The following is a 9,406-nucleotide window of genomic DNA, read 5'->3' as shown; positions in this document are numbered from 1 at the left end:
CCACCTTTCCCTTGCAGTTCTTTTTTGATTGTTGTTTGTGTTCGGTAAAAAAAAAAAAAAAACTATGCCAAGTTATTTCTGTCCGTACTTGTAATATTGATCGTTTCAAGGGACAAGTAAATGATTTTTTTGTCCTCCAGCAAAATGGGTGTTATTCTCTACCAACATCAAGACCCAAAATTCAAAGTGTCTGCTTACATATATTTTTATCAACCAATGTAAGTGGGATTGACCTCATTGCACGACTTGATGTAAAGCTGTATTGATAGAGCTCCTAGCATGTGTGTTTCCACTCACATGCTAGGAGCACCACAGCTGTATGAACCTGTCATGGGACATTGAGCCAGCAGGAGGTGCTGTCCACCCAAACATTATCACCCCAGTTGTTGTTGCTGCTGCTCTGTGGGTCACAGTGGCGCTCATACATGATAGAGGCAACCGTGATGTCATTTACAGCCCACTGATGTGCAGGTGTTTCTGAATAAACAGATAATTAGATATCAACATTTGGGTTGTTTTGTGGGTTGTTTTTGATATATACATGTGGTCCGCAGTTGTGAGGCGCGAGTAAGCTTATGAAGAAAAGTGTATAACAAGCTAATAAATAAAAATAAAATCTGCAATATGGGACAAAAACATGTCCATAAATATCCAGATGTGTACAACATGAAATAAGATGTGCAATGACAAACTTGATTAAATCGCTGGTTTAAAACTTTCTCCCACATGTTTTGGCCTCAAGGTTCAAGTCCAGCTTGTCAGTTGATCAAACCTCTGGCAATCAATACATTACAGATGTGTGATTATCAATACACTCACACATACAATTTGCTTTTGGCTACTTTTTTAGAACCACATTTGCTATATTTATCTTTTACTTCTAATCCAACATGTTATTAACTCTGTTTGTTAGCCACATTAACATTGATGTTTGATAGACATTTTTTCAGAATCTGAAGAAATTTGCTATCAGAAGCCCAATTAATATGCAACACAGAAATATTGTGTCGTTTCTACAAGGTTTTTCCCACAAGGTATTCCCCTATCTTACACACACAGTATCTTACAGTGTGTGCATTGCGGTGAGGTTGGTGTTGAGAGATCATTATCACTTTCACACAGCTTACACAGATGTCCAGGAATTCCTCAAATGGCAGCAAATGAGGGTGATATCCCAGGTTTGGTGACCTGGATCATCTGCTGCAGACTGCCGTGAGGGATGTTGCACTCACTGCACCCCTGCCTTCCTCCTCCTCCTCCACCCTCATCCACCCTCTGTGAGGCGTTCACACATTCCCTGCGTTTCTGGAGTGCTGTCTGTCAGCGCCTTCTTCCGCTAAAGAGACGCTGACAGCCATTAATTATCACACAGGCTGAACGAAGGGCATTCCTCTCTGCTGAAATATTGGTGTCTGTGCGTCTGTACGCACACACACACGCAGAGAGACACCACCTGGCCTCCATTGGTCTTCATCATGTTTGACAAATGAGTCTAAATGTTTTGTCCTCTGGGATCGTCCAATCACCAACGAGCCTGGCCGAGCGTCTCCTCTGGGTGGGACGACCAGGCATAGGTGGGGATGTTAGTAATGACTAGGCAACACACCAGCAGCACACTTGAGAAACTTGAAACACACACACACACACACACACACGATGCTGACGGAGAGCTGCACCCACTTTTATGAGATGATTTTATGATGATCTGCACAGATACTGACTTGTGATGAAAAGCACGCTTTAGCAGTTTATCAAGAGCTCAGCAGTAAATCAGTGTTCAAGACATCACAGTTCTACAGGGCGAGGGCATGCCTGCTATGTGTGTGTCAAAGTAAATCTCCATTGCCGGCTGGAGCTAGGACACAGCCTGCTTAACCCCGCCGGTACTAAACCTTTGACAGCCTCTGTTGTTCCAGTATCCAAAGCTCCTGCCAACACATGGAGCACAATGTGGTTTTCATGTAGATGTTGGCGGTGGTGTAGAGGTGCAGGTTTGGCCCGGGCTGCCTGGTATAAATGCTCTCCAGCAGGTAGGAGGAGGTAAAGAGAGAGTACAAGAAAAGGGACAGAGGCCATCTTTATTTTGAACTCAGCCATAAAATCATGAGGGGGGAAAGTATCTCTCTCAGCTACAGTGTGAGCTGAGAGGTGTCCTGTCCTCCTCTCAGCTCTGTCGTACTTCTCACATCACGTGTGTTGTTCAAGTTATAAGAAAATGTCCATTTATGGTTGCATTCTGTGAAAACTGCTGGTATTTCAGACACCAGCACAACCCTCAACCCCCCAACCAAAACAAAAAGTCACTCACCTTGCTAGCCAAGCTAATACCAATAGCAAGTATTTCATATTTTATTTGTCCAAGAAACTGTGCTTGGCCCACAAATAGTGAAGCGCACACTTGTGAAACACACTGGTTTTTCTTTTAAGATATAACTAGTTAATTGCTGAACTTTAGAGGAGCTAGTAGGTGGATTTTGTTACTTTTGAACAAAGCCAGGCTAACTGCTTTCCTCTGTTCCAGTCCTCATGCTAAACTAAGCTAACCGTCTCCTGGACTGATTCACTGTGGATTATTGCACCTGTTTTTCAGGTGCAATAATCATGCTGTCCCAAACACAGATGGTGTGAGTCCAGATGAACCACAGGTCACCAAATTTATGAGATAATTTCACGTGCATGTTAATTTTAACTGATCAAAAGAAACACCATATTTGCAACCCGCGCATGAGCATTCAAGAGGGCTGTAGGACTCAAATTCATCTGCAATTTGCAGCGACAGTGAAACAAGACTCTAGCACCATTTGTGATCTGCATGTGTAAGCAGTGCTTGCAAGTCGCCTTTCTGAAATGGGCCCCCGGTCTCAGTTTACATCTTATTTGTGCAAATGTTCACAAGGTGCGCCTCTGTCCCCATTGCATGTTCATTTCAAATAATAGGAATTAACAGTTAGGTTAACAGAGGTTAACAGAGGTTGATTATGTCTTCTGCTGGATTTATTATGGTCATGCAATTTGCAAGTCTGGGGCCCATTTCACCAAATTCCCCACCTCTGAAGACTGGGTGTAAACAGAGCACAGATTGGATTTACAAGAGCCACAAAGAGGGTTGTGGTGGGGAAAAGAAATGTGCATTAAATACAGGCTTGTATATAACTAAAAATGATTATTAGGGGAAAAAAATGAAGCAATTGGGCTTGTATTAATTAACACAAAATCTGAGTTTTGTATTAATCAAACTTTAATTTGAATTTGACCATCAATGAACTGTAAAATCCTTAGACGCTAAAACTAAAGCTTTCTGTCTTTTGTTAAGACATTCAAGTGAGTGTTTGGCTGTATTTATCTCAGTATTAACATCCGTATCAACACCATCTCCATCTCCACCTGCTCCGCTCTCAACTGCAGCTGCTGTCTTTCTCTCTTCACAGGTTGTGGTGCTCCGTGGTGGTCTTATCATATCACTTCATCTCCATGTCGTTTCCCATGAAAGTGTTTATCGCCACCCAACGTAACAGTAATTAAGGATTATAATATCATTCCTAATATATTACTCATCAGTCCATGAGTCAGTCTATGAGTAATATATTGAGTAATAACAGCTTACTCAGGTGTGAGTGTGTGTATCCCAGTTTAACCTGAGGTGTATTTTAAGAGCCGAGTACGTGTTTGACAACCATGCGGCCATCAAGTGACGCTACCACTGGTCACTGCAAGGATTATTTTGAAACGGCAGGTTGCTGCTGGCTAATAGATACATGTAACACACACGCTCCAACCCCTTTCACCCGCATACACACACACATCTTCAGGTATATGTGTGCTTAGTGTCCAGGTGTTAAGGGAAGGCTCAGCTGAAATCTCCCTGATGACAGACACATGGATAGATAGTGTGTGTGAGGAGAGGTAAGCTCACAGTGATCCTCCATACCAGCATCCAGAGATGAAGCTGTGGCAGCTAAAGCCCCCATCAACAGCCTGATCCACCGTGTGTGTTGTCACTTTCACTCCTCCTGGATGTTCTTCTCCTCTCTCTGATCCATCTTTATCTGATCTGTCCACGCTGGGATAAAATGTAGCCTGAACGGCCTCGAGATGAGTGCTTTGAATTCATCAGTGTCTTGAAATGAAAAGTTCACTCTGTGAGGTTGTGAAAGGACTGATGTGAAAAACAGACCTGGTTAAAATTGACTTTAAATCTCTCCTTTAAATGTCTCTGAAAGCTGTCAGTAGTGAGCCTGTTTTAGGTCTTTTGACTCCAGTCCAAGTCAAGTCTCAAGTGTTTTAGAGCGAGTCGAAAAGTCAGAAGTGTTCATGAGTGAACCGTAAGTCACCATGCAAGTGTCTCAGCTTTCTGATTTTTGTAACTTTCTGAAACAGACATTCCGACAATCACGCACACTTTATACAGTGATTGGCCAGGCATGCAGAGTTGTGAAAGTAGGTAGGGTTTTGACAAATTAGATGACAAAGTACGTCATTTGTAACTGCCTTTTAGAAGAACACACACAGAAACGTTTTCTAATCTTACACCTCTATCAGCAGTTATCTGCAGGACGACATCCTTTATGTGTGTCTTTAAAAAACTGTTACAAATCATTTGATGAGACCACGATTCTGTCATTTTTCACAAGAGGACAGTTTCCAATCACCAGATGTGCTCCTTCTCCACCATCAGTTGATGGTCATTTGCCTCCCTTGATGTCTTGATGGCTTGGTTCTGCTGACACACACACACCTTCTATCCATAAATGTTTGAGCATTTGTCCCTGTTGGCAGCCTCACAGGACAAAACACTCATTGCTCTTGCGTATTTCATTTATGAGCTAAGGGACCACAACATTAGACTGAATTTGTCAAATTGAGGAAAGCTTTCAGAAAGTCAGAAAACTGAGAAATCTCTGTCTCTGTTTGTAGCTGCAGCTTCAGTGGCTGTTGGTCTAATTATTGTGGCCCACATGGGTTTATCAGCACAAAGTGGAGAAATGTAAGTGCTGTAGGTCTTCAAAATTAACCACCTGCCCACATTATGCACCTTTCCTGTGGTTTGTATCAGCTGTTTCTTGAGAGTGTAGCCAGTAATAGTGATAAGTCTGTTCATGCAGCACAGAATAAGGCCTGACAGCACGGTCAATTTCAAATCAGTGAAACAACCTTAGGTGGTGAATGATGGACACTGTGACTTCCAGTTAATGGCCAAATTTTCCACCTCTGCCAAATGATTCATACTTTCTCTTACTTTAACTCTCCGTTTGTGTGTTATCCAGCTGTGTGGCCTGTCAGTGTATAAGATGTAAGTTCTATGGCATGTGACAACAAAACATTTTCCTCTTGTGACTTACAATATGTTCATATGCAGCTAATCTTTATTGGCGACTTACCTTCAATGGCAACATGCAGCTGCAGTGCAGGAAATCACGTCATTCATATCGCAAAAGAAGATACGGGTGTGGAGGTTATTGGTTCATGTCCTTCTCGTACTTGTAATTTATGCTGACAACGTGTTTTGTTAATGCTAAATAGTTGAGAATGCAATTCACTGGAGATAGGCTTGTGTATGAAGAGGGTGGGAAAAAGCATGAATGAAAGTAGAACACTTACTGGATGTCCCAGTTTACCCACCCTTTTGATTGATTAATTTAATAATCGATTGAATAATTGATCACTTGAGGGTAGAAAGGAAATGAAACTTACAGGCAGCGTAAGGTAAAATACAGTGAGTCACCCAGTATGTAGCCATGTCTGATGTGAAGCCTGGTGTCCGTGTCTCGATGCCCACCGGGCCGACTCTCTCGCCCGCTCCGCTTGTGTTGCACAACGTGGCCATTTCAGAGCAAAAAACAGCAGAGACACCAGAGGAAAGCCGAGAGGGAAGAAGAGGGGAGGAGGGCTGGAGGAGAAAGAATTGCAACTGTCATCACAAACAAGAACCATCTGTCTCATTTGTGTAACTTGTTTTCTTTTAATATGAGAAGTATGCTGAAGAGATCTGGGAGTTTGAGAGAGGCCTGGGAGGGCCGGGCCCTGGGCTAAAGCCAGCCTTCTCCTGGGTTCTCTGAGCGAGTGGCATTAATATCCAGCCAACCTGCACTGTTAACCCTTCACACACACTTAGAGAGAAAGACAGACAGCATCAGAAAACTTCTAAACCAAGGTATGCAGAGCCACCTGAGGTGTAATTTGAACTATTAGCTGCCTGTCTGGGAGAAGAATTGTCTGGAAGATTTATGGGGCAGGATGAAATCACACCATCGTTCTCTCATTACCTTTCATACCTTTAGGAAATATTTATTAGAGAAGCGCTGGTGCCTCTGTGGGTTGTGAATAACACATCTGACAAATTGTATGCATCACCTTGACGTTGTTTCATTATGTTGTTCTCACTATAATCAGTGCTTTTTTTTCTTCCCCTCTTTGTAAACATTATTTCTGATCTAAAATGTGTTTTGTGAGTTAGATAAAACAGTACACAACATAATGAAGATACGGGCTGATAAAAGTTTTGGTCTGTGCACTCTGGATCCAGAATGACAGAATGCCGAGGAGACGCCTGTCCATGAGTTCAAACGGTGCACGGGTATTTACAGGACCACTTCACAACCTTCTTTAGGCCCACATCGAGTCTCTGGGCCTTCAATATGTAGTCTTACAGTAATGCTAACACTGTAATGCTATGGCTATGATGAAATGACCAGTCAGGAATTGAAGCACTTGTTGATAGATGGTGAATCTTCAGTTTTTTATGTTTTATAATAGGTAATGTGTCTTTTGCTGTGGTGTGTGCATGGGTGTATTTGTACTACAGCCAAATCTGTGAGGGTTTGTCAAGATGTCATTAATATTGACAAGCTAAATTAACATTGCAGGTTAGGGAATTTTACTGTTTAATTTGTTTAATTATGTCCATGGGTTTTGGTGGCACCTTCACACAAAAGTAGAAAAACCTAGTAGAAAGAAGAAAATTCTCTTGTAATCTCTCTGTGATTTACATGTTTATGAAGACGTTAACTTCACCTAAAAATGACAGGATCATGGTTAAATGCTACAGCAGCCGCACAAGTGCAGAAGTGTCCCAGGTTAGGTTCATATTACACAGCGGGTATCTATATGAAGTTTGCTAACATTAGCTCACATTAGCCCCCATAAGCTCCTGGTCATACCAGATCAAGTAAAGCTGTAGCAGCAAAAACCCTGAATGTGTCAAATTTAGCAAGTTAACTGCTTATGAATTCAACTTTTCATTTGTAAGAGAATGTGTTTTTTCTTTTTTTCAAAAGTTATACTCTCGCTTTGAGCCAAACATCTGAACCCTTCCCTATTTACATGCACCACATGCACAAACACAGATTCATGTAATTGTTAGCGTATCGTATCTACTTGCAGAAAACATTTGTAAAAAACATTTAAATGCTAACATTTCCCTTTATGTAAGCATAGACGCTACCTAAATCAGTAACTGAGCTGTAAGCTAGGCTAAACTCTCTTTTGAACATGCTGTTAATAAGAGTACTGACATAAGAAAGACACAATGATAACAAAGCAGTCAGTCTCAGTGGAATATTTCAGAGTTTCTTTTATCAAAGGTCTGTCTGTTCTACAGACGATATGTTTTCTTTTTCTTTTCTTTCTTTTTTTTTTTTTTGGCGTGAAAATGGTCTATATAGATGCTAAGTATCAGCACAAAATATCAGCTATGAGTAGCTTCATTCCACAAATAAGTGTATCAGCCTTCATAAACCCGCATTTGTTGCATCTTAATTTCGACACACTCCCCCACACACACACACATACATGAAGTGGTAAAACCCTACTGTCAGCCTCTTGTCTCCGCCACAACCGCAGCAAACCACAAGAGGCATTACAGTTCTCTGACTGACTGCCTGACTGTACATCTGGCTGTCTGACAGACTGAGCACACACAAACACATGAGCCCACAGACATTCCCAATCAGTGTGGCCACCACCACCCACCTCATCTAGGCCATCATGGTGGCTTAATGAAGGACAGATCCCCGCCATCGCAGACTGAGAGCGGTTAGGGTTACTTTTTCCGCAGAGGGGGAGCACACTGGAACCAGCATAAGTGAAAGATATTGCAGGAGAAAGAGCGAGAAAGCTGGAGTAGGGGGTGCAGTATGATATTGATAGAGACAGAAGGAGGGAAAAAGCTTGTGCCATGTGGTCTGCATTTCGTTGTAATCCCTGTTCTAGCCTGGTGTTCCTGCCTCTGTTCCCTCTTCAGCTCAAACCCAATCAGGCGGTCGCTGAAACCCGAGCAGCTGCTCTGGTTCTTCCCAAAACCAGACTACCAGGTTCCCAACACCGCGGGAAACACATCCATCTATCTCTGCTTGATATACTGTATGTGCTGATATATGGTGCATAAATTGTGTTTATAGGTGTCAGGGGTGCAGGGAGGGACCTCAGGGTGTAATGTACCTCACACAAACAGCACACACACACACACACACATACACACAAAATGCTGCACGATGCACAATGTGGCCACATAATAATGCAGCTGAAAGACACGGGAAATGGACGATTTTATTGAAATATGTGTATGTCTGTCAGCAGGCTGTGTGTGTGTGTGTGTGTGTGTGTTTCAGGCTTGGTGATGGAATAAGATCGGCTCTCTTTCACTTTCCATTTTTCTCTCATGTTCTTTCTTTCCTTCTAGGCAACATTGTTTTTGTGGCATTTCATTTTCTCTCTCTATCTTCTTTCATACATACACACACACACACACACACACACACACACACACACACACACACAAGTTTTGAAAGAAGTGACAACAGTCATTTTTGACACAGCATATATTCCGTATTAACATACATTCATAGGCAGTATAGTCTTCTTCAGTGTATAAGTCTTTACAGATCTACAGTATGTCTATAATGATAGCACGTTATTATAGGAAAGCTTGGCTTTATGGTGGTGGTACAAGTTGGCCCAGACAACAATACAGTCTTGACAGTGGCATGGGAAACTGTGTGTGTTTGTGTGTGAAGAACGGGGAAAATGAATATGCGGTCGGATGTTTGTTGCTGTGGGGCGAGGGCTCTATGTGCGCTTGGAGAGAAAGTGCTTCAGTCATCATGCATGGTGAACATGCTCGGCAACCCTCTGGCAGACCCCTTTGTGTGTGTTTACATTACGTGTGTTTGCCGTAGCATGCATGTCTCTGTGTGTTTACTCGTGTTTGCATTAAGCCCACTAGCATTTGACAGACTATGACGTGCAGGAGGAGGCCAAGATCAACATCAATCCAAATGAGCACGCAAGATTTTCACAATATGAAATGATAACAAATCATATTAAATCGGATCTGGAACCTGTTTTGATATAAGGTTTCTGGTTTCCAGTTGCATGTAGCAGCTGTGGATAAATACAGGTTTCATTTTGG

The sequence above is a fragment of the Thunnus albacares genome, chromosome 4 (assembly GCF_914725855.1).
Source record: "Thunnus albacares chromosome 4, fThuAlb1.1, whole genome shotgun sequence".
Taxonomy (NCBI): Eukaryota; Metazoa; Chordata; class Actinopteri; order Scombriformes; family Scombridae; genus Thunnus; species Thunnus albacares.
Note: the sequence above shows the minus strand (reverse complement) of the source record.